This window comes from Rhinolophus ferrumequinum, chromosome 17 (assembly GCF_004115265.2).
Source record: "Rhinolophus ferrumequinum isolate MPI-CBG mRhiFer1 chromosome 17, mRhiFer1_v1.p, whole genome shotgun sequence".
NCBI lineage: Eukaryota > Metazoa > Chordata > Mammalia > Chiroptera > Rhinolophidae > Rhinolophus > Rhinolophus ferrumequinum.
The window spans coordinates 49,261,919-49,274,935 of NC_046300.1; the positions used below are offsets into that span (position 1 = coordinate 49,261,919).

At 39.0% G+C, this 13,017-nt stretch overlaps 1 pseudogene; it reads left to right on the top strand.

Moving 5' to 3' along the window:
* The first annotated feature begins 8,364 nt into the window (after nt 1-8,364).
* On the top strand, nt 8,365-8,985 carry LOC117037238 (high mobility group protein B3-like; annotated as a pseudogene).
* Nucleotides 8,986-13,017: the final 4,032 nt, after the last annotated feature.

The window sequence follows — 13,017 nt, forward strand, 5'->3', positions numbered from 1 at the left end:
CTCTCTCTGCCTTATTCAGCTCACAAAGGGTTTAAAAGGAGGTAAGGCTACACTTGTTATCAGCAATGGAGGAAACACAAAAGAGCTTTAAAATTATTGGAACTGGTGGCTCTGCCCACCCCAAGGCTCAATTTCTATCACCTTCATGAAAATGGAGTCATCAAAAATGCAATTGTTTTCAGGCTCCTGCTTGGGTGCTCCGCTTCTTTCTCCCACTAGGTGTCACCACACTACACAGTTGAAGGGAAATGACAGAAGCAGAGTGTGACAGCTTCTAGACTTTAGAGAAAATGTGTTTAGGGTAACAGCACATTGGGCATAATGAGATCATTTAATAAACTATCTTTAAGGTATGAATATCACGTATAATCAGGCCGCAAAGTAAGTTACTTCATTCGTTCACTCTTAAAATGCTGTCCATCTTGGAAGCCCCAAGGAGAGAGTTGCTTACAATCACTTACTCGATCTGTAAAAAGCGTGGCTGGATTAAATCGGCTGATGACCCTGCACGACTGAGTAGATCTCACCCTCAGGATATTAAATCTCTTTGTTGAGAGGTTGGATTACTGCTAGATCCCTTTATCACCAGAGCTGAGCTCTTTCAGCTGCAGGGGATTAGACATGATCCTTCTCCATCCACTGTGCGTTAACATCCTTCCTCCTACCGTCTCTTTTGTGGTCACTCTTCTGTGAAGGCGAAGATAAGATGCCAGAGATGAGGGAGGAGGAACGTGGCAGCCTCTGCAGCATTTCATTTCTAACACCCCAGTTGCCAAGCTGTCCCACTGGTAGAATAAAAGAGCCTTCCTAGTCCCTGAACATCCAGCCTCTGCAGGCCCGGCCTGTGAGTATCAGCTTGATCTCAAATCTAATTTAGGATAACGGGATGTTAGGTGGAAAGCAAAGCACAGCTAATTCTACATATCTCACAGGATGAGTGATAAACACTGTGAATGTATCTAAATCTAATGAAGCTTAGCTCCATCTGGCTGACCCCTTCCATTCTAAGACCAATCACCCTGCGTGCCACCATCTAACTTCCTATGGATAATAATTTAACATCCAGGGGTCAGGAAGTGGGTGGGTCATGATGACTCGGTGTTCTCTTCTTTGACAAGGTGAAGATGCCATTGACATCAGGCTTTCCTTTTGGTGTAAGGTTTAAAGCTTCTTTTCATCCAGGTCATCTGAAACTGCTGTAAAAATGTCCTGGGAGTTTGTCAGCTCTCAGAAGGAGAATTGAGATTCAGCTGCCATTGTTAGCATCAAGCAGCATTTAGATAGTGACTGTCTGTGTCTAACTTGGGAGGGTGGGGTATCAAAAGTGTTTTACCCTCAACAGAACACCTCTCCCTACACACGTCTTAGTGGAATCTGCCGTATACAGCTGCGCACAACCCTAGGGCATGCTGTTTGCATCATTGTCTGCACAAGCATAGGTGGTATCTGGGCAGCTCCCCAACATGTAAAGCAGATAAAAAGCAGTGTTTTATTGATATAAAAATTGTATATTCCAATTTTGAACCTTTATTTAACAGCCAATCGGTTGGCAATACTGTTTGGGATGAAAATAAAAAAAGGAAATTGTGAGTTATGGTTGTGTGTTGCCCTTTTGTCAGCATAACCATTGTAGATTATGCAGATGAAAGTTGAAATCTCAGGGACACTTTGACTAAACTGATCCACACCCCCATAAACAAGAGTGGCAGGGGTCACACATTTTGTATGTGGGTAATCTCTGTGGAGGGGAAGAAGGAAATATTTATCAACTGCACATACTCTTTAACCCAGCAATTCTACTTCTAGGATGTTATCAGATGTACTTTCAAATATGAAAAATGATCTATAGACAGAGTTATTCATTGCTTCATTGTTGGTCACAGCAAAAGACTGGAAACAACCTAAATGTCCAATAGAGGAGAAATTACACAATGAAATAGTTGGCAGCTCTCACAAGGAATGAGGAAGCTCTGTGTATGAAGTAGTCTCCAGATACAGGGTCCCAGGAAAAGAGGGAGGTGCAGCAAAGTGTGCATAATATGCTACCCCGAGTGTGTGTATTTATTTATCTGCTTGTATATGCATAAGAAATTTCTGGAAAGAAACCTAAGAAACTAATAGCACTGTTTGCTTCCAGGGCAAGGTACTAACTGTGTGGGCAGGGATAGAAGATACTTGTTAGATACCTTCCGTATCTTTTGAATTTTGAACTACATGAATATATTACCTAATCAAATGACCATAGTGATAGTAATGGTAATAAAAGCCAGATTCTCCCATCCATCACCCCCCAAAAATATGATAATTATAGCAATCTAAGACACAGTATTCTCACAGTGTAGCCCAGCCCATTGCTAATTCACGTTGGTGGTGCAGCTTCACACCAGGATCCGCTGCTACTTATCTGACAGTGTCATTCATTGCTAGGGTTTAAATTCTGCCTCTAGTACTTACAAGTTGTGCGACCTAAGGCAGATCTACTTAACTTCTCTGTGCCTCAGTTCCCTTTTTAATAAATAATGATAAATCCTACTTTGAAGGGTTATGGAGAGGACTTGACAAGTTAGTATTTTGTTCAGTTTTCAATGCAATGTTTAAAAAGAACAGAACAAAGAAACTCACTGTGCCTGGCATTAGTTGCAATGTACATGGTGACAGTGGTATGACTGACAAGTGAGAGAATATAAGTGTAGCCCTTGACACATTGTAGATATTTAACAAACATTAATTCTCTCCTCACTTATATTTAATTGGGCTGCCAGGGGCTTTATAGACTCTCTTTCTGAGCAGACTGAGCAGTAATTTTCTGCTGGGTATACTTGTGATCTCTCCACTTTAGTCTGCAGATGGACCCTTTGAGTTGTCTTATACTGGGGTCAAGGTACTTTTAAAATGAAGAAATTGTTTGGCTTTATTATTTCCATGTCAAAATGAAGAAATTGTTTGGCTTTATTATTTCCATGTCAGTTTCTTAATTTTATCTAAGTAAACATTTCCATATTTTTTGTCCAAGGTTTTATATGGATTAAATTGTCGCAGTGGAAATGTGCCGTGCTGTGAAACATAAAATGTGGTTATGACTTCAAGCATCAATTGAAGGAATTATATGTGTATCAGGCAATTATATGAATAATTTTTAGAAAAACGGAACCAAAATAAATAGCCAACATTTTTAGAATGGTAGGGGTCATGGCAAGTACTTTACAAGCTTTATCCTTAACTCCTTTGAGTCAGTTATTATGATTATTTCCAGTTTAGACTTGAGGAAACTGAGGCCACTTGTTCAAGGTTACAAAGGTAGTAAATGGCGGAGATAGGATTTAAACCCATGTCTGGAGAATTTCACTTTCTAAATGTTGTACCTTTTCCTCTGAGGGAAATCATCATGAAACTAAGTTATAAGCCTTAAACAGAAATTGCTGATTGATTTTCGGACGTGGCTTCCCAAGGAAGCGAGGGACTATCACCTGTTGGTTTTCAGTGTGTTCAGTGTGTGCTCAGGTCCTTACCTGCATTGTTTTGTGTAATTCTTACACTGACCCTGTGAGTTAGGGATTAGCTTCACCTTTCAAGTAAGGAAACCGAGACTCAGAGATGTTAGGTAACTTGCCCAAGATTACATGGCAACTGGGAAAGAAGGTATTTAAACCAAGGTCTGTCCACTTTCATAGCACTCAGACTTAACAGTTTTTAAGAGCTTCTAGTCATATTTGATCTTGTCTTGTTTTTTTTCTCAACGACCCTGCTGAGACACAAGTTCAAAGGGAGTTGTATGCAAGAGTCTTGAAATTCGTCTCATGGAGTTCTCTTTTTCCTGGTTAAATACCCATGTGACTCAAAGTGAAAACAAGCAAACAAACAAAAAAACCCCAAAACATCAAAAAAAAAACCCCACCCAAAAACACTTTCACATTGAGATGAGTTAAGTCTCTGTCTCACTGCATCTAGATTCTGTCTACTTTCTCTCTAATATTTCTTCTTAAAATATACATTTGTGACATGATTCTTACAACAATGCAATAGTTTATTTAATTCATTATAGTCTGAGTTGTCAGTGCCTTAAATTAGGTGGAACAGAATTCTTTTCAAATTAGGAGTATCTCACAGGGCTTGTTTGGATTTCCTTGACACAGCTGTTTACAGCCAGATTTCCCTAAGTGCATAGAACCTGAGGGGACTGACAAGTGATAATGGGAGACCCTTTAAGGGACCTTCATGCAGAAAATGCTCCAGGGAGAAGTCACTGAAGGGGTGGAGAGAGGCTGGACTGCTGAGTGGAGCCCTGGGCTCTGGATTGAGCGCCATTGCCGGCTTTCTGATTCCTTATCTATAGGAGGAGGTCGGGTCAGGTGGTCTGTACAGTAGACTGGCAACCAGGAAGCTGCATTATGGCCTCTGGCAGCAGGTGGAGGTATTCCCCACATATGATGACTGAGAGCTGGCCATGTGCTATGCACTGTGCTGAGCTCAGTTCAGGGACGATTTGCTATAATCCTCACACAGCCCAGTGAGGCAGTCTGCTAGTCCCTTTATTTCACAGAAGAAAAATCTGATACTCTGATAGGTTCAATCACTTCACGCCAAGTCCCGTAGCCAGTAAGTGGCAGAGTGGGGATTCAGGAACTTGTACTTTAACCACTTAACTCTGCGACCTTGAAGCTAATAGAATTACCCATCCTTCTACTACCCAGAGAGAGCCCCTACTCTGTGCAGATGTATTCACCTGCATATAGTAGACAAAATTGGGTCCTACTGTGTGCACTCTTTGGTAATTTTTTTTTCTCCTAACAGTATACTTGAGAGTTTATCCTCATCTTTAAAGTAAAGCCCTCACTTCCCTCTTGGTGGGGTTCTCCCTGTACAGCCAGGCAGGCTGAGGGGTGAGACGCTAAGAAGGGCATGAGAGTAAAAGGGGGTTCACTGTTAAAAATATGTGCCAGGGCCTTTAAATGACCCCCAAACAGCCAGGTTCTATTTAGCAAAGGAAGGAAAAAAAAAAAAAGAATTTTCTTGGCTGTGTTTTGTAGTTTCCATTAGCTTAACTGTCATCAAGAACAATGCTGAGTCAGGACCTGAATTATCTTTTTCTTTGCTTGGGTTCTTACCTTTGGCTTGCTGCCATTCTTTGCATGCTACAAGGCATGAAGACAGGTCTCCGCCTCATCCATCTCTCAAGAAAGGTGCTGGGTATTATAGATATTTTAATGAGAGCAATATACCGTATGAGTTAGGAGGATGCATTCAAGTCCTGGCTCCAACCCTGGTGAGCTGTGTGTCCTTGAGCATGTTATTTAATTCCAAGCCTTGGTTTCTTCATCTGTCAAGTACAGATTCTGAGACTGCCTCTCTCCTATGGCTGCCGTTGTCAGGTGGAATGAGATGGGCATGAGAAGTGCTCAGCACACCAGCTCCCACTCGGCTGGGGGACTTCCCCTTCCGTGCTCTTCAGGCCCTGTGGGTTCCTGGTGCTGTTCCCAAGCCTCTCGGTGAGGCTACCTAAGACCTTTCTGCCTAGACAAACCTCAACACACAGGGCCTGTGGAACTCGGTCTTGTTGCCTACGGGGCTCCCTGGGGACAAGGGCACAGCTCCCCCTTTTTCAAACGCCCAGAATTATCTGGGGGAGATCTGTCTTCCTCTTTAACAGGAATTTGGCTCAGAGAGACAGGGTGCAGGGCCCCTTCTCAGGGATGATGCATGATATTTTTCCTCCTACTTCCTTCTTTCCCACTTGCTCTTTCCTACCAAGCTGATGGAATTTTGATCCAGCCGGAGGTGGGGTAGGGGAGCTGTTAGACATGAAAGCCATCTCCTACCATGCATTTTTGCAAATCTTTAAGGAGAGGCTTTTGAAACTCAAAAGCCAACCATTGATATCTGTATTTGTTGTGTTGTATTTCAAAATAGTATCCTGCTATAGGAGCATGGCTTTATTTTGTAGAGAATGCTAAGCAATGCAATACCCTTGGTTGCCTGGCTAATATCTGTACAGGAGTCTGTGAGCTCCTCAGTCTTTGGCGCCCAGCACAGTTTGTCTGTCTGATACACAGTAAGCACTTCATGTTAAATGAAGCACTATGCCTGTTAAATGCCAGTCTTTCTTATCCCAGAGATATTCTGCTCCAACTTGTTAAATGTGATTTTCAAGGTCCTTGACGGTAGTTTTTGTGCACAAAAGAGATTACTCATAAGTAAATTTGATTTTTAAATTAGTCTTTGATTGACTAAAGTTAGAATAAAAAAACCCACCTGTATTACTTAAGCTTTTATGTTTACAAATCTTATTACAGTCATGTGTCACGTAACGCTGGGGGTACGTTCTGAGAAATACATCCTTAGGTAATTTTGTCATTGTGGGAACATCAGAGTGCACTTACACAAACCTGGAGGGTATAACCTACTACTGTAATTGTATGTGCTGTACTTTTATACGACTGGCAATGCAGTAGGTTTGTTTATACCAGCATCACATTACAAACATGTGAGTAATACATTGTGCTTTATGATGGCTACCATGTCACTAGGTGATACACAATTTTCAGCTCTATTAAAATCTTATGGGACCACAGTCACATATGTGGTCTGTTGTTGACCAAAACATCGTTATATGATGCATGATTCTATGTGCCGTAATGAGCATTCTCTGTGATGGTGGCTTTGCGTGAGCAGTCGATGCTTTGCTTTTTAGTAATTTTGATCATTCCCATTTGCCTGAATGGAAAACCAGAGCCATGAATAAACAAAAATAGGAATTGAAGAATTTTATGGATAAGACCTTAGAGATCATCTAACCTAACCCCATCCATTTTTTTTTTCAATAAGTAAAGAAAATAGGAACCCTATGAGGGCAGTAGCTTTAGCCAAGGTCACAGAGGCAGGTGATAGCAGGCCTTCATTGAGATGTAGTCAGGTTGGATGGGGAGCAAATGTACAGAAGAGAAAAAAGAAAAGAGAAGGATGGTTGATTGGGATGGCATAGTTATTTTATTGGTACTTCAGCATCTTCTAATTCTGGGATGATTTAAAAATAAGTATAGTAATGTTTAAGACTCTCAGATGTATAGTATTCATATTTTCAGGTTAAGGAGTCTGTACATTTTTAGCATTTTATATTTTGGCGTTTTTAAACGTATAATGTTGAAGAGAATTTGCCTTAATGGAACAAGAGATCATCCTTGTAACTCTAATTTTAAATGTGAACTTGATTTAGACTTGTGATTTTAAGTTCAAATTTTAATTTGGACTGAATAATAGAACTAAAAATTTGCCATATTTATAAGTTCAATGTATTAAATTTATAAGAGTTATTTAAGTATTCAGACAGGTTTTGCTAAGCCAGATAATTATAGTACTTAAAAGGAAATGGAATACATTAAATGTATAAAAGCAGTTTGAAAGTTGTTTAACCAAGTTTGTAAATGAGACCAAACATTTATCAAAGGCCCCTTAAAAGTGACTTTTATAACTTGCTGGGCTTCTGAACAAAATATGTATTATAAAATATTCTAAGGAACACACACACAGAGACACACAAAACTGTTAGAACTAATAAACAAGCGTAAGGTTGCAGGATACAAGATCAATATACCAAAATCAATTGTTTTTATGTATACAAGCACCGAACAATCCACAGATGAAATTAAGAATATAGTCCATTCACAATAGTATCAAAAATAATGAAATACTTAGAAATAAATTTTTAAAAAGAAATTCAGGACTTGTGCACTGAAAGTTACAAAACTTTGCTGAAGGAAATGAAAGAAGATTTAAGTAGATGGATAGACATTCCACATCCATGGATTGGAAGACACAGTATCGTTGATATGTCAATCATCTCCAGATTGATTGACAGATACAATGCAATTACTGCAAAATTCCAGCATGCTTCTTTTGGGCAGAACTGACAAGCAGATCTTAAAATTTCTGTGGAAATGCAAATACCGAGACTAGACCAAACAATTTTGAAAAAGAAGGATGAACTTAGAGGATTGTCATCTCCCAATTTCAAAACTTACTAAGTTCCAGATAACACAGTGTGATATTGGCATAAAGATTGATATATAAGTAAAAGGAACAGAATTTAGAATTCAGAACTAAATCCTTATATCTATAGTCAAGTGACTTTTTTACAATATGCTAAGGTAATTAACAAGGGAATTAAACAATTTTTGTCAATTCAGCAGTGGTGCTGGGGTAATTAGACATCCATAATGCAAAAAGGTAAACTTAGACTCTTCCTTCGTCCTGTACACAAAAGTTAACTTAAAATGGGTGGCTCTGGTGGAGGCAGCCAGCGTGAGGCCAGGGAGCAGTGAGTTACTGGTGGTGCCTGCGCTGCCCAGACTAGAGAACAACACAAGCAAGATGGCTAAAGGTGATCCCAAGAATCCCAAGGGCAAGATGTTGGCTTATGCCTTCTTTGGGCAGACACGCAGAGAGAAACATAGAAAGAAAAACCCAGAGGTCCATGTCAATTCTGCAGAATTTTCCAAGAAGTGCTCTGAGAGGTGGAAGACAATGTCTGATGAAGTCTAAATTTGATAAAATGGCAAAGGCAGATAAAGTATGCTATGATTGGGAAATGAAGGGCGATGGACCAGCTCAGGGAGGCAAGAAGAAGGACTTTCATGTCCCCCAAAAGCCACCGTCTGGATTCTTCCTGTTCCATTCAGAATTCCGCCCCAAGATCGAATCCACAAACCCTGACATCTCTATTGGAGATGTGGCAAAGAAACTGGGAGAGATGTGGAATAACAAGTGACAGTGAAAAGCAGTACTTACAACAATAAGGCAACAAAGCTGAAGGGGAAGTACGAGAAGGATATCGCAGACTATAAGGCTAAAGGAAAGTTTGGTGGCGCAGAGGGTCCTCCTAAAGTTTCCGGAGGGTGGGGGTGGGGCTGGTGGGTGGGGGGTAAGGTGGAAGCTCATGAGGAAGAAGACCAAGAGGAAGAAGAAGAGGAGGAGAAGGGGGAGGATGAATAAACAACTGTTTATCTGTCAAAAAATTAACTTAAAATGTATCACAGACTTAAATGTAAGAGTTAAAACAATAAAACTCTTGGGAAAAAAAACACATGTAAGACAATATTCAAGACCATTAGGCAAAGCTTCCTTAAGTACAATACAAGAAAGCATAGTCAGTGAAAGGAAAAATTGATAAGTTAGATCTCATCAAAATTCAAAACGTTTGTACTCCAAAGGACACCATTAGGAAAATTAAAAGACAAGAAACAGACTGGGCGAAAATATTTGCAAAACACATAACCAATTAAGGATTCCTATTAAGAATTAACAAACACATAATAAATACAATTGAATTATAAGATAAATAACCCAATCAAAAAATTGGCAAAAGATATACACTGACATTACACACACACACACAGCCTAAAAAGTACATGCAAAAATGCTCAATATTATTAGTCTTTAGGGAAATGCAAATTAAAACCACAGTGATATACAATTTCACACTCACTAGAATGGCTGTAAGACAGACCATAACAAATGTTGGAGAAGATGTGGAGAAGTGGGAACCCTCATACACTGCTGATGGGAATGGAAAATGGTGCAGCCACTTTGGAAACGCTTTGGCAGTTTCTCAAAAAGATAAACATAAAACTACTATATAATATGCAGTTCCACTCTTAGGTAGAGAGAAATGAAAGAGAAATGAAAACATAAGTCCACAGGAAGATTTTCACACAAATGTCCATAACTGTTATTTATAATAGCCCCAAATTGAAACAACCTAAATGTCCAATCAACTGGTAAACGGATAGACAAAATACGGTATAGTCATACGATGAGTACTATTTAGCAATTAAAAAGCAACGAAGTACTGACACATGCTAATCATAAGTGAACTCCAGCAACATTCTGCTAAGTGGAAGAAGCCAGACAAAAGCGGCCACATACAGTATGATTTCATTTATATGAAATGCCCAGAAATATAGAGACAGAAAGTAGATTAGTGGTTGCCTGAGGCTCAGGATTAAGTGTAAACGGGCAGGAAGGACCTTATTGGATGGATGAAAATGTTCTGGAACTGATTTATGGTGATGGCGTACCACGTGGTAAAGGTACCAAAAATTATTGAATTGCACACTTGAGAGAATTTTATGATACGTGAAATATACTTCAATAAAGTTGTTAAAGAAAAACCATGTGACTTTGGGCGTGTAGCTAGCTTCTCTGTGCTTTAGCTTTTCATCTGTAAAATGGAGATAATGAAAGTATTTACTTCATAGGGTCATTGAACAGATCAAGTGAAAAAATGTGTGTACTAAATTTAGAGTGCCTATCATATAGCAAACACAAAATGAAATGTTAGTTTCTATGATTATTTCAAAGGATCAGAACAAAGTTCTGAAGGACTAAGAGTTTGTTTCTTTTATGGAAGATACTGATATATTAAAAAAAACCACTTGAAAAGACCTGGGAGAACTTTAAATGCATTTTACTAAGTGAAAGAAACCAATCTGAAAAGGCTACATCCTGTATGATTCCAAGTATATGACATTCTAGAAAAGGCAAAATTATGGAGACAATAAAAAGATCATTGGTTGTCAGGGGCTGGCAGGGTGTGTGGGGTGGGGTCAAATGAATAGGTGGAGCCCAGAGGACTTTTAGGACAATGAAACTACTTTGTATGTTACCATAATGATGGACACCTGTCATTACACATTTGTCAAGCTCATAGAATGTACAACACTAAGCAGGAACTGTAATGGAAGGTATGGATCTTGGGTGATAATGACTTGTCAGGGTGGGTTCATCATTTGTAATGAATGTGCCCCTCTCGATAATGGGATAGGCCTTGCCTGTGTCGGGGGCAGGGCGTGTGTGGGAATTCTTTGTGCCTTCTACCCTGTTTTGCTGTGAACCTAAAACTATTTTGAAAAAGTAAAGGCTTTATAATAATAATTTAAAAAAAAACCAACCAAAAAACCCAAAACCTATTTACCTCTTTTCCAACCTGAAATTGTCTATCTATGGAACAACTGGTAGGAAAAAAAAATCTTGTGGGAAACAGATAAAATTTGGCTTAACATGTCAAATAGGCAAAAAAATTCATTTTGAGGGATAATGAAACTAGAAAGACTTATCATTTCTATTTATGAAATTCCAGCTCAGTAGAAATGAAAGATTTTGTTAGCCAAATTAAACTTCAATCAAGATGCAATACGTAAATGTTATTTTAAATTTAACATGTTTAAGTATATCAAAGTTTATACGATTCTAAAGTCAAAACTACACAATAAAGTACATCAAGAAGTCTAGCCTCTATCCTCATTCCCTCTACCTTGTCTCCTTCTTCCCTCTCTCCGCAATATTTTTTTTTTAGTTTTTGGATTATCCGTCATTTTTTTTCAAGTATAAACAAACATGCATATTTTATTTCTCCCCTTCCCTTTTCTCACCAAAAGATACCACACAGTAAACCTTGGCCCTCTGCTCCTTTTTTTCCCCTAATTTGACAATAGGTCCTAGCGATTATGCCATGGTGGTTGAGATGCTTCCCCTTCCTTTGTTTCGGTGGCATGGTTTTCTACGGTGTAGCGCCCATGGTTTGTGCAGCCAGTTTCTTGGTGATGATCATTTGGATTGTTTCCATCTTTTGCTGTAACGCTTAATGCTGCAATGCATTGCCTTCAAGTTGCAGTAAATTTAAGGTGCAAACGCTGAACATTCCTTGGCATCTGAATAAGTTTGTCCTTTGGCAAACAAGCCAAGTTAACTATGGCTTATATAACTGATCCAGTACTGTTTGTGAAGCAATTCCATTTGGACTACTTGTTGGTTTGAATCCCTTTGAACTTGTTCATTTTTCCAAGCTCCTAAAATGTTTTGGAAACAAGTCCTTGATAGTAAATGTCATTTCCTCTAACCATCTTATGTAAACATTGAATTAATACCTACAACCAAATTGTTTGACTATCTTTAATTAGTATTTCTGGGACTTTCCATTTTATTGTATCAATTCTGGACAGTCTGTCCCTTGTTAAAGTGTGGGAATTTGGGCTCTAACAAAATTTAGATCTAACAAATCTAACAAGAAAGTCAAGTGTCAGTCAGGTGTTTGGAGTTTGACAGAGCCTTTAGATATATTTTGTAGACTTTTAAATGTCTTGAGTGTTTTACAAACATTTATATTTTTAACTTTTATTGATTTATTTTATGTAAGTTATTTGTGTTTACTGGAGAAAAATTAAGAAGTTCAGACAAGCAGAATGAAGAAAAAACTGCCTATAATCCCAACCTCCAGAGATAACCAATATTAGCATTTGGATGCCTATGCTTCTCAACTTTTTCAGTGAATATAACAGCCTCCTTCCCCCAACACACATGCATATGTAATTTTTTCCTCTCTTAGCCTGTGTGTCGTTCCAGGGATTTTCTATTTATTTAGGATTTATTAGGATTTATCCTTTTATTAGGATTTATGAGTATTTATCCTTTAACTTTGCTGTTTACACCTACAGATATTTTTCTGTTTCCCCATCAAAATTAGGTCTTTGTATTTCTCTCTATAGTGTTTACCTTAGAAATAGAAAATCAAATATTTTTGTTTTATTTTCTGGATTAATTAATTGAAAGCCCTCAAGATTTGTTTTCCATGGTCTTCTAAGTCCTTGAATTGCCCTTTGTGTCTACGCCCAGGCTCAGGGGTGTAAACTTTTTTCAACGGTTTTCACCAAGGGCCGTATGCAGTAAAATACACGAACAGCCGGGCCACTCACTCGAGGTGAAGTACGTATTGCCTCACCTGGTTTATTTAAGTAAACTAAATATATTTTTGGAATTTGCTGCGGGCCAATTAAAAATGGATTGCGGGCTGCAGTTGGCCCACGGGCCGCAGTTTGGACACCCCTGGCCCAGGGGCAGGCAGTTTACTGACTCCTAAAGGGAAATAAGTATAGGAGGTCAGACAATTAAGTTCCCGAACTCATCCTAAAAAAAGTGCTACATGTCTCATTGCTGAATATCGTTACGGTCACCTCCGAAGTACTCCCC